Raw genomic sequence first — 20428 nt, forward strand, 5'->3', positions numbered from 1 at the left:
GCTGCTCTTGCCTTCTGAGATGGCCCACATTCTGTTGATGGAGTATGTTTCTCTCTAAATAAATTCACTTCTTTATCATTTCGTTTCCTACTGAATTCTTTCTATGTCGTGACATCGAGAATCTGAGCTTCACTAAGTCCTGAGACCAGGTGAGTGATCTCAGTTAAAAGACCACGGGTTCAAGCCCCAATATGTGTTGTACAATTTCACTTTGAGTACCAAAGGTAAAACTATGATGGAGGCATCTTTGTATTCCATGCACTCAGTACATAATCAGGTTCCCATTAAATTTTTGTCGAAAAAAATGAGGAAACTAGTACACTCCTAGATTCTGTATCTTTTTTTCCAAAATAAAGAAAGATGTGAAGGAAATGGGGCGGGGTGGGGGTTGGGATGAGAAATGCATAGCTTTTTGATTTCCCCAGGTAGATTCTTCCTTGTCAAAAAGACTGAGAAATGGTTTGGGGAACAGAGATGGAGGGATTCTGTTCTTGGACAAGATGAAGCCCCAGAAATTTAAGAATAAACTGCCTGGAGTGACACTGACAAAAAGTTAAGTAGGAGGACAAGGAAACCCTTCTATTTTGAATCCCTGGCTACAGGGGAGGTAAGGAACCATAATGAATGAGTAGGAACCATAGGACCTAAGTTTCTGAGATAAAAGATTATGAATTTTTGTGTGTATAGTTTGCTTCAAAACCTTCACCTGCTTTGATATTTGCCTAAGATTTACTAAAGTTTAAGTGCTTAAATAAGGGAATTGGTTTTATGTAAATCAGTTCAGAAGTATAGATTTGTGGAGATTTGAGCAGAGAGTCAGAATCCTAAACATCAGGAAAACACAAGTTCACTGTGCACACAAGGCCTGATGCCATCCAAAGCCTAAGCACTTAGAAACCAAGAATGGCTTCTTGAAAGTAAACGTTTGCAGGCCAGAGTTGAACTGACACAACAGGACAGCGCAGGGGAAGAGTGTGACTAAGAAATTCAACCCAGGGGTCTAAAGGGGCCCCTACAATCTCACTAGCTCACTGCAGCCAAACCTCAGTTCATTCATTTTTTCCCATTCCTTCAGCAATAATCTGTTAAGCAAGTTCCAGGTGGTGGGCACCCTGTTAAAATCCAACGCAGTCCGTTAGAGTTCGGGCCATAAATGCTAGAAGGGGAGTAAGCACAGGACACTAGGTCACATGGAGGAGATAATACATCAGAAGGGATCCCCCCGACGCACTGAAAACAAAGAAGAGGCCGGGGGAGGGAAAGCAGGCAGGCCAAAGCACTGCAAGCAGGGTGAGCTGCATCCAGAGGCTGGAGGCCAGGGGTCTCTCAAGGATAGGATGATGAAACACACATCAACCCTTATAAGAAGCTACAGAGCTGCTTATATTTTAGGCACTTTACAAAGCCCTTTCACACCTCAATTTGCTTGGTCTTCAGGCAGCAAACCTGTAGAGTACATGTTCCTTATCCTAAGGGTCTCGATGAATAAATAATTTTTGAACCTGTGTGAGAATAGGTTAGGGATTTGCTTCTAAACAGCAGAAACCACTCCGGTTAGTTTAAACAGAAAAGATTTCATGTGGGAAAGTCTGTGTTCAGGAAACCATGAGAAGGACTAGAAGAACAGGCTCTAGGCTGGGCTTCCCAGGGTGATCCCCAGACCGCCTGGGATCCAGCCCAACCAGGGAGGTGTTGCATCAGCTCCTTATGCAGAGACAATGCTCTCTGCAACTGTGACTAACTTTCTAGAAACCTCTCTAGACCAAGCTCACCAAAAGAAAGACCCAACAGAAACCGGTATGTTTAGGCCTCTGACCCGAGCTTGAAGGGGCCTCCTGCCCTCTAAGTCCTCGCTGTCCATGAGGAGCACCAGCAGGGGGGCCAGGGGTAACAGCAACCCCATCAACAAAGTCGCCATGGTCACAGGCTCTACAAATGGGTGAGAGAGCATCTGGGGGACCTGGAAATTGTGGGCATCTTGAGATTTTGTCGACCTCGTTGTCTTAATTCATCCCCACAGAGCAGAGCCTACCAGGTGGAAATGACATAGTTTATTTGGGAATGTGACCCTAAGGAGAAACAAGGAAGGAAGCAGGAAAGGAGAGAAAGCCAGCATGGGCCGGTCATGGAGCTGGCTGCCACTACAGGCCACCGGGTGCTAGATTCTACAGGTCCTCCGGGCAACTTAGGAACTACATCTCAGAGCATCCATCAGGGAAAGTCAGGGGGACAGTTCAGCCATTCATGCCCTTCCTCCACTGATCAAGAGTCACCCTGGATGGAGTTAGACCCCGTGCTTCCAAGTTGCGTGCTTGTAGGTGCCCAGTGGTTTCACAGACTGGAGGCAACAAACTCTCAGGTTGCAGTCATTTGAATAGAAGGTGAAGGTCAGTCATGTCCGACTCTTTGCGACCCGTGGACTGTACCCCACCAAGCTCCTTCATCCATGGGATTCTCCAGGCAAGAATATTGGAGTGGGTTGCCATTTCCTTCTCCAAGAAGGTGAAGCTAAGAGCTGATATACACAGGCAGCCTGTCCAACACACCCATGAAGGGACGTGCCCTCTTGACTCTCTCTGGTCCTCTGATCATCCGTGAGCAGGGCACGAGGTTAGCTGCTCCAGGATAGTAGGAAATTCACTTGGGGCCTTAAGGCTAGAAATGCAGCAAGAAAGGAAGGGCTCAGCCCTGGGGTGACTGTCACGTCTTCTCCAACTCTCCTGCAGGATCAACTTCACCATCGCCCAGTGTCTGGCCCAGGATGGGGCCCACGTGGTGGTCAGCATCAGGAAACAGCAGAAGGTGAACTGGGCAGTGGCAGCGCTGCAGAGGGAGGGGCTGGGCATGACAGGGACCGTGTGCCACACGGGGAAGGGCGAGGACTAGGAGAGGCTGGTGGCCACAGTGAGAGGCAGTCAAGGAGGTAGAGATGGAGCCACAGGGATACTGCTGCTTATAACCAGCCTTAGGGAAGGACGTGACATGCATCAAGTCAATTCTGTTTCATCTGGCCCCTGCTCAAGAGGTCCACAGTCTGCCCCACAGATCTAGGCAGGAAGCGGAGATGCTGGTGTGCAAGAGAAGGTGTGCATGCTCAAGTCTAGCATCAATATTGGCAGTATGTACAGAGTGTTGTCGACTAGGGAAGCTCACTCAACCCTTGGTGTCTAGAGGTTTTATTGGGAGTCAGTCACAAAACACTCACATGATTGATCTTAGCTACTCACCAGAGATCAAACTAATGCGATGTGTCACCATGAAGGGATTTAGTGCTCTTCTAGATATGAAGAGATGCAAGGATTGGGATCGTGAAATCGGTTCCTAAAAGCATCTAACTTCCTAAAGACTTGTTCCACCAGTTTCCATGGAGCACAGAGTGCCTCACTCTCCACCCTGCACTCCCCTCAGCGGCTGTTGAAGGTCAGCAGCTGCAGCAGCACAGGGTTCAATCTCTGCAGAGGCAGAAGACAGACGCCCTGGTTGTTGCTGTTCAGTCGCTGGCAAATGCTCTTGGCAAGAGCCAATTTGTAGTTGACAGGCAAGTGCCAGTTTGTAGTTGACACTTTAAATTTGATTCAGAGACGGCGTCTCCAGACATGCTTAGCCTTCTCCCTTCATTCAGCTAAGCAAACATAGTCCAACAACTTACTCCATGGTGGTCATGGCATCACACAGTGCCTTAAGGCTCAAATATTTATGCACGATCAGTACACAGGTGACCATTAAAGTTTTAAAAAGTCAAGAAAGCTGAACCTCTGTACTGGAGAGGGACACAGGTCTGCAGGGACATCTGAAAACTAAGTAGTTGCAACAACCATGGGGGCTGAAGACTCTGCATGTATATAACAGACACAGGCATGGTGCTGACCACCCCATTTCCTCTCCTGCAGACATGGAAAGACTAGCGCTTCAGCCTCCCTGACAGCTAAATTGAAGCTATGTCATAATTTCTGCCTGTGCCTGGCTTTCTTAAGATTCCCCTAAGAACCTTGGCTCACCCTCTCTCCTGTTGGTATGACTGGAAGTAAAGAATTCTGAAATGATGGCATTGCCAGGTAGAAGCAGCCAGATTCCTTGAGTTTCTACTTGAAGAACAGCTGCCCAGGAGGGACATAGAGCCTGCACTCGACTGTGACACAAACAATAAACTCTTCTTGGGTTAACCCACGGAGATTTGAGGGTTGCTTATTACCTAACCTAGCAGCCCGCCCGATTATCATAAGTGAGTAGGGAGGGGGAGGGTTGGGTAGTCACTTTTCCCCATCACTAGTAGTAATCTCAAGCATAGACTCCCTGAAGCCCAGAAAAAGGAAGGAATTGGACTCCCTACGCAAGTCTGAGTCAGGGGCAAGATCCGCCTCATAGCCTCTCGCCTTCCTGGAGACTGTCTCTAAGATGGCCATGACTTTTCCTTCTGGCTAACTCCCTCCTACTCACAAAGGCTATGGCCTCCCCAGTTGACTTCCCAGGGCGTACCACCTGCCACCAACTTCAGGAGGAAGAACAGCTTTAGGGGATAAGCACGTGCAGAGATTGAGATGCCAGAATATGACAGTGGACAGCTACCCACCAGGGCACTGGAGCACTGGAGCTGGGAGGCTATTTCCAGAAGTCACCCAGGATATGAGTTGAGTAGATTTCTTTATTCCTCCTATTTAGAACTTACCCCAGTCCTTCGCAGGTCCATCCTAGCTGTTCCACGGCTTCATGCCCTGAGGGCATTGAAGCTATAAACAGGTTCTTGGATGCCTTTCTCCACCCTTGGATACCTGCCTCACTTTTTTCACTACAGTGATGTTGTTTAGGAACGGCATATAAACTTTCTAAGCTGAAGGCAGTGTGGGGTCATTTGGCCATCACACAGCGGCTACTTGATAAATTCCTGTTGAATCATTAGGATAATTAAGGGAGCTTGGATCAGAGGCACACCCTTAGCATTTCCAAATCAGATGTGAAGAGAAACCAGTAGCCACACTAATCCCCAAACAGAAAACAGCCAATCCCACAGCAGGACCAGTGTTCCACAGTCAAATGCAGAGTCATGAAGTTCTGGCTTAGAACTTAGAAGGAAGAACTCTTCCCTTCTCCAGCCCCACACACTGTCCAATTAACGTTTCCTGTGTCTGAACCAAAATGCTGGGATACAGAATCACTAACCCTCCCTCAGGGCCCCTGAGGAATTGATACTCCCTGGGAAGGCTTGACATTCCCTGGGAGACAAAGAGAGATAGAACCTGAGGGCACTGACCAAACCTAACAATTTTATCTCGAATCTAACTGGCTACCAGAAATGTAACAGGAGCCATGGAGCGAGTCCTCCCTTTGTGAATTATTGTTACACCAATAGAGGATACTAAACTGAATGAGGGCCTGGATTCAGATTCTGTAGACAAATGGTGGCCCGCCAGCCCTCCCCTGATGTATTATCCACCAGGATAGAATACACGGTTCTTCGATGCTTACAGGCATCCCGGCAGGTCTCTCTCTGCTCCCACACGTTTGCACAGAAGCAGAACTCCTAAGAAGAAGGAAGCTGAATCCCTTTGACAACCAAAGTTCCTACAGAATCTCTGAGGAGCTAGAGTTGCCCTGGCCGAGACCAGCTGGCAGGTCCACTGATGTGGCCCCTGAGAGAGAACTGTGTAGGGAGAGAAGGAGGCAGACGCGGTGGAAAGAGGACTCAGCTGATGCCAGAAACTGCCCTGACCCTGTCAGCCCCGAGTCAGGTTTACGCCCTCCCACCAAGGGCTCAGGGCTGTTTTGAGCACGTGTAACCCAGGGGAGAGGGCATTATGTCTCAACACACACACACATACACATTTTATACCCACACGTAACCCTCTAGGAGGTGGCTCCTCTTACTGGGAAGGCGGGGGTGGTGTGTGAGGGCTGGAGAAGCTGCCAGGTGATGACACACAAATGGATTTTCCACCAGGCTGCTTTGTCTGAAGTTTTATAATCTAACTGACAAATATTTGCAGCCCAAAGACAGGAACAAAATAGTAAACCACTCCCCAATTCTTTCCCTGATTTGTAGATATTCTTAAACCTCATTCAATCATTTTGTTTTTAAAACAAAAAATGTAAAGAATAAAATTTAAGTGGCTTATAATACCACATCTCAGACATTTTCTACTAACCATTTACAAATGAAAGCAATATGAAACTTGGATATAAGTCAAATATTACAGAAAGGTATAAATTGCTTTTTAAAAATCTGCCATTTCACGGCCTGAATGGAAGGGGAGTTTGAAGGAGAATGGACGCATATATATGTATGGCTGAGTCCTTTCACTGTTCACCTAAAACTATCACAACTTTGTTAATTGGCTATGGTGGTGGTTTAGTCACTGAGTCGTGTCTGACTCTTGTGACCCCGTGGACTGTAGCCTGCCAGGCTCCTCTGTCCATGGGATTTCTCAGGCAAGAATACTGGAGTGGGTTGCCCTTTTCTCCTCCCTAGGAAGATCCTTCTGGGGATCTTCCTGACTCAGGGATTGAACCTGGGTTCCTGCATTGCAGGCAGATTCTTAACTGAGCCACTAGGGAAGGTGATGGCTATATGCCAATGTAAAATAAACAGTATATTTGCTATATACCCCAATATAAAATAAAAAGTAAAAAAAAAAAAAAATAAATAAAAACCCTGCTATTTCATTCCCAAATGGAGAATCACTTCAAACAGTGATGCCAGCTGGGTGGCCAGTAATCCAGTTCTAAAACCCTATGCCATCATCTGCTTTTTTAGAACACCCTGGTGCCCACCATCCCTGCTTGAGTTTCCCAGGAAGCCAACTCTGAGACAGAGATTAACATGTAGGAGGTTTGCTGGGGAGTTCTTTTGATACCAACACCTGGGAAAGGAAAGAGAGGGGAGCAGGGTTGGGCAGAGGATAAGGTCTAGCTGAATGCAGTCTCAATGGAACGTCTCAGTCAGTCCTGCAGGGAGCTCTGAAGATGCAATGACCCTTCAGAACTCCCCTGAGCTGGAGTGAGAGGCCTGGGCTCCATACCATCCATTCATCGACCACTGGACATGGGCTGCTGGAAGGGGGCTTCTCTTTGGCTCTCTTCAGAAATCCCTGAAGGGTGTTGATTGCTGAGGACTTTCTGCCAGCTGCACTCCCAGCAGTTGAGATAATAAGTGTTCTTATCCTGAAGGGTAATTTGGGCAGCAAACGTAAGCAACCACCACATAACCCAAGCTCTGGGACTAGTCATACCTATTATATAAACTCTGAGGTACTCTTTGTCAACAGAAAAATGTCCCTGGGGATTATATGCTCTGTCCTCTGCTCATTTCCAGGAACACAGAACCTTGACATCATGGAGCCTGTGCCCTCACCAGCCTCAGAATCTATTACAATAATTTCTTTAAGGCTCAATCATACGGCTCTTGGCAGGAGGCCTCAGTTCCCCACAATATGGGCCTCTCCTTAGGTCTACCTCGCAGCATGGTAGCTGGCTTTCCCCAGAGCAGGTGGTGCCGGAGATCTAGAATGAGGGGGAAAACTCAGCATCATCCCATTCCCAATCTCAGACACCACAAGTCACTACTTCTGGCACATTCTATACTTTAAAGAGCAAGTCACTAAGTACCTCCTACACTTAAGGTGAGGGAGATTAGGCTTCACCTTTTGAAGAAGTAGTATCAAATAACTGTGGACATATTTTCAAACCACAACATATATAGAAAAGGATATTTCCCAAATCAACAATGATAGGTACTTCTGAGAAAGGAAGTTGAGCGGAGGAGTCAGGTAAAATGAAGTTTTTGTCTTCTCTCTGTTTTTTAATAATAAGATTGTATTCTTGTCACACTCTTGTAATTAAAAATTAAATATTTTTGACTACTACACATGTGGCAAGCAATGAAACTGGTAGGAAACCAGAAGCTCACCTAAGGGACAGACTGTGACTTACCGCCCATCTCCATCATGGTGTCTCCTGCCTGAACCCACCCAGGAGACATAAGGGAACAAGGAAGAAAATGAGTATAGCTAAGAGCTTCTCAGAGGAGTCATCATTTTCCTAGCACACAAACAAGGAATCAGATGACTGCACTGTATCGAGAAGTGAAAGGTTGGGAAAAACCATTAGAACCATTAGTCTGCTTCCTCCATTCTTCATCCATAATTTCATTTAATGCGGAAATCATCCTATTAGTTTTGATGGCTTGATTACAGACTTTGGATGGGGTGCAGACCACCCAGGGAAAGTGTCCAAGAGGGCTGAGCTGGGGGACTCTTCACCCTGGTGGCCTTCCTCAATCTGGACCCGCAGGTCCACTCCCATTCCTGTGTTCCGTATAGACCTCTCATTCTTCAACAGCTAGGGCCAGCGCCAGCATCTCCGCGCAGTTAGGGGAGCCCTGTGGGAGAATCCGTCCCAGCCCCAGCAGAGAAAGCACAAAGCAGGTCGTTAGGGGCTATCCCCTGGGAACTGAGGGCCTCCTGGGAATTGTCTCCCTCCTGGGAGGCAAGGTGTCGCCACCCTTCCTGGGCCTTTGCTGACCCCTTCAGGCAAGGGAAGGAACTTCAGCTATGTCCACACAAGCACAACACTCCCACCTCTTCAGGCCCCCAGGCTCTGTCCCACATGGATAAAACCTTGCCCATCAGGGCATCAAGGAGGAACAAATAGGACCTTCTCTCCTTCTCTTCCTATAAAGGAAAGTAAGTGTGACTTATTCTACCCATTTTACAGACTAAGAACCACTCTGTGGACCCCCAAAAGCACTGCGAGAGGCACCCAAGGTTCAGCCACTAGCTGTCTCTAACCTAGATTCACAGCTCGTATTTGTCTTTTTTGTGTGTGACTCACTTTTGGAGGAGATCATCATTGGATAACTTCTGGTTTGGAAGACTTTGGGGATTTGAATTTGAAATTTTTGAATTTTGCGGGATCCAACAATGGATACTTCTGGTTTGAAGAGTCCCAGATAGGGAGATTTGGAGCACCCAGAGAGTAGCTACAAGGAAAGAGCCACCCACGGGAAGTGGGATGCAGGCATCCGTCTTGAGTTGGAAGGGAACATGTGGGTGTAATAAATATCTCCACCTCCCTCTGCACCCTCCATCTCCATGTCCTGCTGATGCCAAGAGCAGCCAAACCCAACCAGAAGCCAGAACCCATCAAAGTATGTTCATGATGTCCATATGGGCCAGCCTCTCTGTCTGGGAGTGGATGGGTGGAAAGTGAGTCTGGAAGGGCAAAAAGAAGACACCCAGAGCAGGAGCCAACAGAGGAAAAGAGCTGAGCTGCTTTTTGCACCTGTCTCTATTAATGATGTGACCAAATTGAGAAAACAATCCATAGCGATTCAGGAGCACACCTGGGGAAGGCAGGGGTTTGTGGTGCACAGGGCTGTGCAACAGAATTTTGATTACAGTTGGTCCACTTGGTTTTGAGATTTATTTTGAAGGAGTTATTAACTTGAGCTTTAAACACGAACAAGCAGAATGATTAATTCTAAAACTGCTGCTGTTGCAGATCTTATCCTGAGTGCATCCTCATTAAAAAGAGAAAAATTCTTCCAAGTCATGAAACACAGCACCAGTCGATTTGTGTGAATGTGGAATCAGGAAGCAAGGGTCTGTGTCAGGAAGGCTTGAGTGAGGACATCGGAGAAGTCTGATGGAAAAGACAAACGTCTCTAAACCTTAGAGGAGATGCAAAAGATTTAGGACAGGTCTTAGCAGATGGTGATGCTTCCTCTTGGTCAGATGACCTGCCTATTCTGGGGTGAATCATCTCCATTTTATTCTTTTCAACATGAGGACTGTTGGTGAAAGAACAAGGTGATTGAGAACTCACTCATCTCTTTGGTCTAGGAAAGCTGGAAACTTTCTCTGTATGCATTCTTTTTAAAATTTCATACAACCCTAAACTCGATCTTCCATCTTCCCTAAATTCTATCGGTGCTTTATCTCTTGTGGAATCTTTTGGGTGTCCACAAACAAGTCCTTCATAATAAGATAGTTTTAGAACACTTTCTTATTTTAGGTGGGTAAACCAAGGTCTTGTTCTCATTGATTTTAATAAAAACTGAAGGAATGAACACATCAGTGTCTAGTACAGATGAATTCAGCAGCCATTTTTCACAAAGAGGACATGGAAGGGAGAAACTTCAGGTGATTGTCAGCAATTTTAACATCTGGGTATACAGTCAAGTTTCCTTTAATTGGAGCCTTCGGGTGAGCTGGGTTTTTGTCTCTTTGCTCAGAACCTCTGAAGGGGAAAGTTAAGAAAAGTTGAGTGTATTGCTATTAATTGCTTCTTCCCATTCCTGCAGTCCAAGAATCTAATGAGGTGAAACTAATAGGAAAACGTTTGCTGTGCTTCCACATACTTTGATAGGTGGAAAGACAGTCAACACAAATTTTCTATTCGTTTGCTCACAAATGTGAGCCAATTTGGAGGTAGACTAGAAAAGATCGTTAACTCTGAGGTCAGGAGTTTGGTGTTCTAATTCCACTGTTTTACTAACTAGCTGCGTGTGCTCAGGGAAATTTTGCTTTTCTATTTCTTACAGCTTTCCGGCAGAATGATTGGAACATAGCAATTAATCTACATTCAGGAAACTAAAATGTCAGGTCCTAGGAGCAAGGGAGGTGGGGTATGGTGGCTGAGAGTGGTCACAAGGACAGGGGTCACACCACACAGGACCTCAGAGACCTGGTTAAGCATTTTACTCTTTATTCGAAGATCATCAAGAGGGCCCTGAAGGGTTTCAAGCAGGGGCTGACATAACTACATACTGGCTTGAAAAGATCATCCTGGTTCCATTTTGAGAAGTGCATCAGAATCCCCTATATAACATTTGAAGTTCGTTATGTCAAAACATGCTGACATTACATGTGTTCCTATGCTACGGTATAGTAAAGAATTTGTCTGGTCTTTGTCCCTGATTCATGGCACAGAGCTTCTAAAACTCTTGGAATTCCCCAGGTGATAGAAGTATATTTTTTATTCCTGAGCCCCTGGGCCATACTTAAGTTTATATTAATAAGATGACTCAGGGACTTCCTTGGTGGTCCAGTGGCTAGGACCCTGTGCTTCCAGTGCAGGGGGCACAGGTTTGATCCCTGGTCAGGAAACTAAGATTCCATATGCTGTGTGATGAGGTCAAAAATAATAAGATGACTTGAAGTGAAGTGAAGTCGCTCAGTTGTGTCCGACTCTTTGCAACCCCATGGACAATAGCCTACCAGGCTCCACCGTCCATGGAATTTTCCAGGCGAGAATACTGGACTGGGCTGCCATTTCCTTCTCCAGGGGATCTTCCCAACCCAGGGATTGAACCTGGGTCTACTGCATTGCAGACAGACGCTTTACCGTCGGAGCCATGCTTCAGGATGGGCTGGTCACTGGAAAGACCAGCCACCCTATCGGAACTTTAAATGATGTGTGACCAGTCCAGTCTTACTCCCACTGTGGGGAGAAGGGCTGGCAGCTGCATTCAGTCACCTGACCAACGATTTAATCAATCATATCTATGCAATGAAGCCCCAGTAAAAACTGAACCCTGGAGCTCAGGGGAGCATCCTGGTTGATGAACACATCAGTGTGCCAGAAGGGTGAGGCATCTTGGTTCCCCAGACACAGCAGAGAAACTCCGTGTTCGGGACCCTCCCGAACCTCACCCCATGTATCCTGTCATCTGGCTGCTCCCAATCTGTATTCTTTATAATAAAACTGTAATCATATAGTGCTTTCCTGAGTTCCATGAGTTATTCTAGAGAATTACCAAAACTGAGGGGAGTGTGGGAACCTCCTGGATTCGTAGCCAGCTGGTCAAAAGTGTGGGTGACTTAGGAAGCCCCAAAGTGTGCCTTGCAACTGAAGTGAGGGCAGTCTTCCAGAGGACTGAGTTCCCACTGGTGGGGTCTGCACGAACTCCAGGGAGTTAGTGTCAGAACTGGATTGCAGTTCACCAGGTGGTGTCAGACCAGTGTAGGTTGAAACAGAATCCCAGGCTATTTCGTTTTGTGTGCTTGTGTGCTAAGTCCCTTCAGTCACGTCCAACTCTTTGTGACCCCACGGACTGTAGCCCGCCAGGCTCCTCTGTCCATGGGATTCTCCAGGCAAGAATACTGGAGTGGGTTGCCATAGCCTCCTCTAGGAGATCTTCCCAACCCAGGGATGGAACCTGTGTCTCTTATGTCTCCTGCATTGGCAGATGGGTTCTTTAGTCATTCTCAATCAATTTCAAGTCAAAAAACCTTTTGTCAAAAGGAGTTTTTAAAAATTGTACCCAAACTAAGAAATGGACATATTTGTCTGCATTAGAGAAAAACCACTGGCTTTGAGCAGCTCAAAATTCAAACCTGGTTACCTGGTGGCCCCCCTGAAGCCTCAGTGCCATTCATGCCTCTGGTTATTAGCCCTAATGTAACTTGGGAGTGAAATCTTGCTTTTCCATTACTGGCTATACTGCAGCCCCTGATATTTGCTTCTGAGATGTGTTACTCTCACTGGGCCTGGGAGTCTGCATGTCTGTCATCTGCAGCCATGCTGTGTGGGCTTCCTTCCCAACAAACAATGTGGGCTGGATATTTCAGTGACCTTTGAAATGAAACTTCAACCTTTCATAGTTGTTTAAACTAGTTGCTTACATAAGCATTGTTTGCCAACTCTAAAACCCTCCATTTTCATATCCTTTCTGAACCAGCACACTCCTTGGTTTCCCTGCAAACTAATAAATATTGAACTACGTTTGCAATCAATCTAAAATTTTATTGAATATCTTCCAGAAATGACTATAGTAAAATTTCAGGTTAATAGAAGGCAGGAGAAAAAAGTGTCTTCCAGAATACTGTCTTAACACGGCCCGTTTCAGTCCAGACAGATCACAGGTTACACATTCAATATGCCCAAGCTAGGCTGAATTGGAAAGGTCCTTTTTTTTTTGGCTGTGCTGCATGGCATGTGGGGTCTCAGTTCCCCGACCGGGGATCAAACCCATGCCCTTTGTGTTGCAAGTGTGGAGCCAGGGAAGTCCAAGATACTGGTATTACATGATTTAACAAATTCTGCCTTTAAAGTTCTTTAGACCTTTTCTGGACTTCCCTGGTGGACCAGTGGCTAAGATTCTGTGCTCCCAATGTTGAGGGCCCAGGTTGGATCCCTGGTCAGGGGACTAGATCCCACATGCCACAACTAAGTGTTCACGTGCCATAACTAAAGTTCCTGCAGGCCACAACTGAGAACCAATGCAGCCAAATAAATAATTTGTTTAAGTTTTTTAGGCCTTTTTAATTATTTGTATTATAAATTTGGTTATCAAGTTTTTCATAACTAGAGATAAAAACCCATTACAAATGATTCACAAAAACAGCTCTCTTCCAAGGTATCCACAGCATCAATGCTTCTGATCCCAGTAGCATAATAATAATTGTCCAGAAGGAAAACCCCCAATTGTCCATCACCTTTATCATAGATCGAGCTGGAAGAACTCCACCTGGCCACAGAGGAATTATGTTTGTTTTTCTGCCTCCCATTATATTAAATGCCCTTTTACCACTTTCCTCTTTGCCTTACCATCCTGGACATTCTAATCATTCCTCCCAGAAAAACACATAGAAAATAAATGTTTTGATGTTTAGAAGTTGTTAAAAGGAAAGGGTTGGCTGGCATTGTCCTTGTTGTGCCACTGGCCGCAGAGCTCTTGATAATTCAGTCTCTGGGCTGAATTCTGATTCATCTGATTCATCTCGAGGTTCAACATCACTGTCACTACCGTCATCAGCCTAAGGCTGGCTTTGCAAGAATCACATAGAACCACAGGGTAGAGAAAGAGCTGGCGGATCTTGCCCTCAGCTTCGTATGTCACCTTCTTTATTTCATGCCACCAAGACAAAGCTTAATTACAGGTTCTTACCCTTTTCCAGCTGAGCTATTTAAAATCCTAAAAGATGATGCTGTTAGAGTGCTGCATTCAATATGTCAGCAAATTTAGAAAACTCAGCAGTGGCCACAAGACCAGAAAAGGTCAGTTTTCATTCTAATCCCAAAGAAGGGAAATGCCAAAGAATGTTCAAACTACCATGCAATTGTGTTCATTTCATATGCTAGTAAGGTTATGCTCAAAATCCTTCAAGCTAGGCTTTCAGCTGGGAAAGACTGAAAGCAAATGGAGAAGGAGGCAGCAGAGGATGAGATGGTTGGATAGCATCACCTGGACATGAACCTGAGCAAACTTTGAGAGATGGTGAAGGATAGGGGAGCCTGGCCTTACTGCAGTACATAGGGTTGCAGAGTTGGACATGATTTAGCAACTGAACAACAAACCTTAGTCAACTTTATCAAGACTTCTAGGGGATCATTAGAAATATGTCATTACTAATTGTTCCTGAGTATATAAGACAAGAATAGCATTCTCCATTTTGGAGGAGTAGAAGGAAGAAAGTATATGGCATATAATATATGTCAGTTCAGTTCAGTCACTCAGTCATGTCCACCTCTTTGCGACCCCATGGACTGCAGCACGCCAGGCTTCCCTGTCCATCACCAACTCCCAGAGCTTGCTCAAACTGTGTCCATATATATATATGTATATATATATATATATATATACATATATATATATATATACACACACACATATGTAGTTACATATGTGCGTAAGAGAGGTGAAAGATCTCACATAGGCCTCAGTGCACGTGTGCTCAGTGATGTCCGACTTTTTGTGGCCCCATGGGCTGTAGCCTGCCAGGCTGCACTGTCCATGGAATTTTCCAGGCAAGAATACTGGACAAGGTTGCCATTTCCTACTCTAGGGGATCTTCCCAACCCAGGAATGGAACCCACACCTCTGTGTCTCCTGCATTGGCAGGTGGATTCTTTACCACTGGTGCCACCTGGGAAGCCCATTGCACAGAATAATACCAAGCTCTTATGAAATGGCTTGAATATACCAGCATACCCTTCACAATCAAGTCCTGTACCGGAGTGGGTAGCCATTTCCCTTCTCCAGGGGATCTTCCCAACCCAGGGATCGAACGGGGATCTCCCTCATTGCAGGCAGATTCTTTACCATCTGAACCACAGGGAAGCCCCTACATGTGTATGTATTATCTATATATAGATACACAAATATATACACACATACATATTTTGGCTCTTTTTGTTTGTATGTGATTTCTATACCTTCTCACATAATTTTTCCAAAATATTTTCCCTTAAGAGAGTATTCAGAGGTATTTTCAGGTAGTAGTTACCAGAAAAAAGAAAATCAGAGTGCTTTAATAAGTTTTTATGGTTTTCATCAAAAATAAGTGTCTTTTTAAATATAACTGGTCCTTGTAATTATATAAATGTAGTCATATTAAACCCAGTAATGTAATTGATGAGATGTTTTTGATCTCCAATAATTGGACCAACTACAAAGCCAACTAAGATATTGAAGTGTTATTTTCATTCCCAAAGAAAAGAAAGGGGAATGAAAAAAAGATGAAACCTTCTTGGTCACAGCTAGAACCCAGAGGACTATCTCACCTGTCTCTTGGCATGAATTTTGCCTCAAACGCACACATACAAAAATCTACTTCAAACAAACATCTATCATTAGCTCAGACCTGATCAATAAAGTCAGCAGAAGCAGGGCACGCTTCGTACCATTAGAGAGAAAATACGCCCGCATTATTCGGGAGACCTGAGGAGAAAGAGAGCCAAAAAAAATTTTCCCCTTGAAAATAGTAAGAAAAGTAAATGGCCGTCTTTTAGACTCTGTGAATGGGGTGATATGGCTGAAACTTATTACACAGGTCTTCAAAAGATCCTTGTGCTGCTTTAGTTTTTAACCATTTTTTAAAATTTGGCTATAGTTAATTTACAATGTGTTAGTTTGGGGTATACAGAAAATGACTCAGCTACAGATAGATAGATACTTTTGCAGCTTCTTTTCCACTATTGGTTATTACAACACATTGGGTATATTTCCTGTGCTATACAGTAAGTCCTTGTTGTTTATCTAGCTTATATATACTAGTGTACATATGTTAATCCCAAACTCCTAATTTGTCTCTTCCCTGCCTGCTATCCCCTTTGGTAACCATGTTTGTTTTCTATGTCTGTGAGTCTATTTCTGTTTTGTTAGGTTCATTCACATCATTTTTTAGATTCCACATATAAGTGATATCATATATTTGTCTCTGTCTAACTTCACTTAATATTTCATTTCACTTGTTATACAGGGTCTTCAGAATGTCCTTGTTCTGCTTTAGACTTAACTCCAGGGCTCCATTCATTCTGATAGTGGGGTAACACATGTTTAATGAGATGAAACAGAAAAGTCTCTTCTGCTGAAATGGACTTCTGCTCTTCAAGCCACAAGACAGAGTTTGTCCTCTTAGCTACAGAAATCATTTATTTCTTCAGGATCTGAATTAAGACAGCACAACTGTTCTGTGAAGGGCTCAGGATACACACCATCTGGTGTCCCTTGGTGTGAGTGGAACTCACAGGAGCAGGGTCAGCGGGGCCCGGGGGCCCCCCCGTGTCCTATAGAGAGATGTGCTGGAGCCCAGTGAAAGACATGTGCTGAGAAGAGCCCCAGAGGGCTTAACACACCCCTCTATCCCTCTGTTTTATGAGATGTGTATAAAAGCGTCCACACATGAGGGACTAAACATTTTATTTATGCACACCAAACATTTTATTTATGCACACCAAGGCCTTCCCTCCCTGGTGGCTCAGATGGTAAAGAATCTGCCTATAATGCAGGAGACCCGGGGTTTCATCCCTGGGTGGGGAAGATCCCCTGGAGAAGGGAACGGCTAGCCACTACAATATTCTTGCCTGGGGAATTCCATGGACAGAGGAGACTAGCGGGCCACAGTCCATGGGGTTGGAAAGAGTCAGACATGACTGAGCGACTTTCACATGCACACCAAGCAGTTCTCATCGTAGGCACCCACTGTCTAGGGGGATTCTCTGATGCCTCAGTTTCCAGACCCTGGAAACTTCAAGTCCCCAGGGGGACATTGAGTCTGAGAGCTGGCTCACTGCCAGGCAACTTAGAGAGACAGGATCCCACTGTCAGAGTCACACTCCAGACAGTGCTGCTTGTCTCCACGACACGCAGAAGTGCATAGTTGCACAAACACACCTACACAACATACAGAAGTCTACTGTTGCTGGGGAGAGATGGGAGTAATTAACAGACTTTATTTTTTTAAGCAGGTTTTTAGTTTCAGGCAATGATGATGTGTCAATACAATAGGTGCATCAGTGGCAACTATATTAGGTCTCGGTGTTTAAGGCAGACTTACCTTAAAAGCGGTCCCCAGGCTAGTTGGAATAAGGTGACTGGTTGGATTTCTAAGAACTTATAGAGCTTATGAGTCTGTTGCATCCCACATGAAGGGCAATTTGGCAAGGTCAAGAATGAACTGTCGATTCGTTTCTTACATGATAGTATACATGTTTCAATGCCATTCTCCCAAATCATCCCACCCTCTCCCTCTCCCACAGAGTCCTAGGTTCGATACAGGATACAGGATGCTTGGGGCTGGAGCACTGGGATAACCCAGAGAGATGATATGGGGAGAGTGATGGGAGGGGGGGTTCAGGATTGGGAACTCATGTACACCCATGGCGGATTCATGTCAATGTATGGCAAAACCAATATAGTATTGTAAAGTAAAAAAAATATATATATATATAAAATAAAGAGCACACACACACAAAAAAGAATGAATTGTCTCTGTCTCTCTCTCATTCTTGATGTTAGAGTTCCATATCCACCAAGCTCTTTTTTGTTGTTACTAGAAAAGACAATAATCTTTCTAATTTTCAGAGGGATGGTACGGGGAGGGAGGTGGGAGCAGGGTTCAGGATGGGGAACACGTGTACACCTGTGGCGGATTCATACTGATGTATGGCAAAACCAATACAATATTGTAAAGTAATTAGCCTCCAATTAAAATAAATAAATTTAAATTTAAAAATATATAAAATAAAAGTACCTTCTCTTTCTGCTTGTTATCAAACATGTATTTTCCGTATTGTTTAAAATGTGTGTGAGAGGGGACTAGGAGGGGTGTTGGGACGCTATTACCGGGTTGGGCGGGCCGGGCTGGGGAGGGGTTTGGGGGTGAGCCCTGGGTCCCCCGCTCACTGAGGAGACGGATGAGGATGGGCTTCCTCTCATGGGCTCAGGCATAGACCTGACTAAGGTGCCAGCTACTCAACAGAACAGAACGGTGGCATTTCTAAGCAAGTCTGCGAAGCACACTGTACATTTCCTCAACCGCTTTTCCAGTTTGTGAGGAAAAACTAGCAGCCCTTTCTCTTCGTATCCAGCAGATTGAAACAACTCTCAGTATTTTAGATGCAAAGTTCTCATCTATTCCAGGCCTAGATGATGTCACATTGGAAGCATCTCCTGTAAATGTCACAAGGATCACAAATGGAACACGTTCTGAAGCCACTTGAGAACAATCGCAGCAGAACAGTTTACAGGACTCGGGACCACAGGAAAGTGAAGTAACAGCAGAAAATACCTTGCCTGTAGCCAAGGGTCCAAGATACGCCAGATATCTCAAAATGCTTCAAGTGTGCGTTCCAGTGACGGCGATGAGAGACAAAATGATATCGGAAGGACTAGACCCAGATTTTTTGAGAGCCCAGATGCTCCAGTGCCTGATGGTGAAGGTGAAAAAAACACAGAAGAAAGTGCAGATGGCGAATCTTCTTTTAGTGACTAAGCTTAATTTTCATAACAATTACATATACGTGTGTTAGCGCACCTTTACATTCTATTACCGAGAGCCTGAACTATAATTCTTAGTTATAAAAACATCAAGTGGCTACAGATCTGCCACCAAGCTTTCTCTATGTTAAAAAAAAAATAATAAGAAAGCATTTATTTTTTAAAAAATGTGTAAGACCCTCCCACTTTGGAGAGCAAGACCTGGACTTAACCTTGGACTCTTCACTCACTAGTTCTAACTTACTAGGGATAGAACTAGTTTATCCCTAGAAAGTTATTTAGCCTCTCAGAGGTTATTTTCTATCAGTAAAATGAGAGATTAATAATATCTGTCCACCTCATATAGCTATTGGGAAGATCAAAAGGAAAGATGTATGAACGTAATTAACAAAATGAGGAATAAAAACCATATGGTCATTGCACAGAACTGTGCTATAAACAGAAGTCGCTCTTCAATTGTTCATACATGTTCTATTAGCCCATATGACTCCTCTCTATTTCAGATCTAATCTCTTATTGGTTCTGGGAAAATGTATTATTGCTTCTTTAATTATTGATTTCTTGCCTTTGATTTTGATTGCTTATTCAGGAGACCTATTCAGAAATTGCAATACTGAAGTCTGTTCCCCAGATCTGCCTTCTTGAAATGTTTCATTTCTCAGTTTCTTAAAATTCTGGATATATTGCTCAGGTTGTCTTCTTATTTAAGTGCCATTTCTGCTGTGTGCAGCTGAAACAATATTTTTAGTCTGGCTTTCACAATGATTGTTACTTTCATTCTTTTTCACTCACTTGAGAGGAAGTACACTCAATTTCATTTCTTTGAAAAGAGGCTCCAACCAGTTTCTGAATTCTCTGTGTGGTTCCCCATGGTTGCTCTTTTTCAGGATTAATTAAAATAAAGTTTTACGTACACTCTTTGGTCTTTTTGGAGTGATAAAATTTTTTTCAGGGAGCCCACATTAATTTTTCCTGTTTAATACATTCTCCCTTAAGTTATCTTCGTGATTGATCTCTGCTCTACTGCTGAAAATTCTTTAGTAAAATTCCTGATTGATTTTGATAGAATCTGTAATTAAGAGTTTGATTGGGTTTCTGCTTACTCAACCATCTTCCTGGATAATTTTCCTACCATGTCAGATCTTTCTTCCTTCTGGTTCAACAGTCTGGAAAACTTCAACAACAGAGGACAGGATTAAAGCCAGAGAGCCAAGCATTTTCAAGAGAAAACTGGAAAATACTTTTTTGTGCTTTGGTTCTGCTATCAAGACTCAGGCTGAGCCTAAGAAAAGGAGTGCAAGGGTGGAATGTTGAAATAAAATCTTACCACAACCCCCTAATAACTCTACTAATTAACCTCATTCCTAAAGTTTCCGAACCTCCAGGCGTCTTGCAAGTAGCAAAGGTTGCATTGATTTCCTTAGCTATAAATGAAGGAGTACTAAATTATTTCCAAGGTCTTTTTCCAGCTCTGAATTTCTACATTAAATAATACTTAAGCTATTCATATGAATTGGTGACCAGAATTATCCCCACTTCCTGATACCCTACCTTCAGAATGAACATGTGTCTGTGCACACGTGCTCACACATACACACACACACACACACATACAGGGCTATTTTGATTTCCCCACTTGTAAATTTTTTAAATCAACTGTTAATAAATGTAACATGAACCAGTGAAAAGGGCAAATAAGAGAACTGAATAGGA

General features: G+C 44.3%; 1 pseudogene; it reads left to right on the top strand.

Annotated features, from left to right (window-relative positions):
• Window positions 1-1916: 1916 nt before the first annotated feature.
• Window positions 1917-18710, top strand: LOC138097119 (WASH complex subunit 3 pseudogene; annotated as a pseudogene).
• Window positions 18711-20428: the final 1718 nt, after the last annotated feature.

Source organism: Capricornis sumatraensis, chromosome 2 (genome assembly GCF_032405125.1).
Source record: "Capricornis sumatraensis isolate serow.1 chromosome 2, serow.2, whole genome shotgun sequence".
Classification (NCBI taxonomy): Eukaryota; Metazoa; Chordata; class Mammalia; order Artiodactyla; family Bovidae; genus Capricornis; species Capricornis sumatraensis.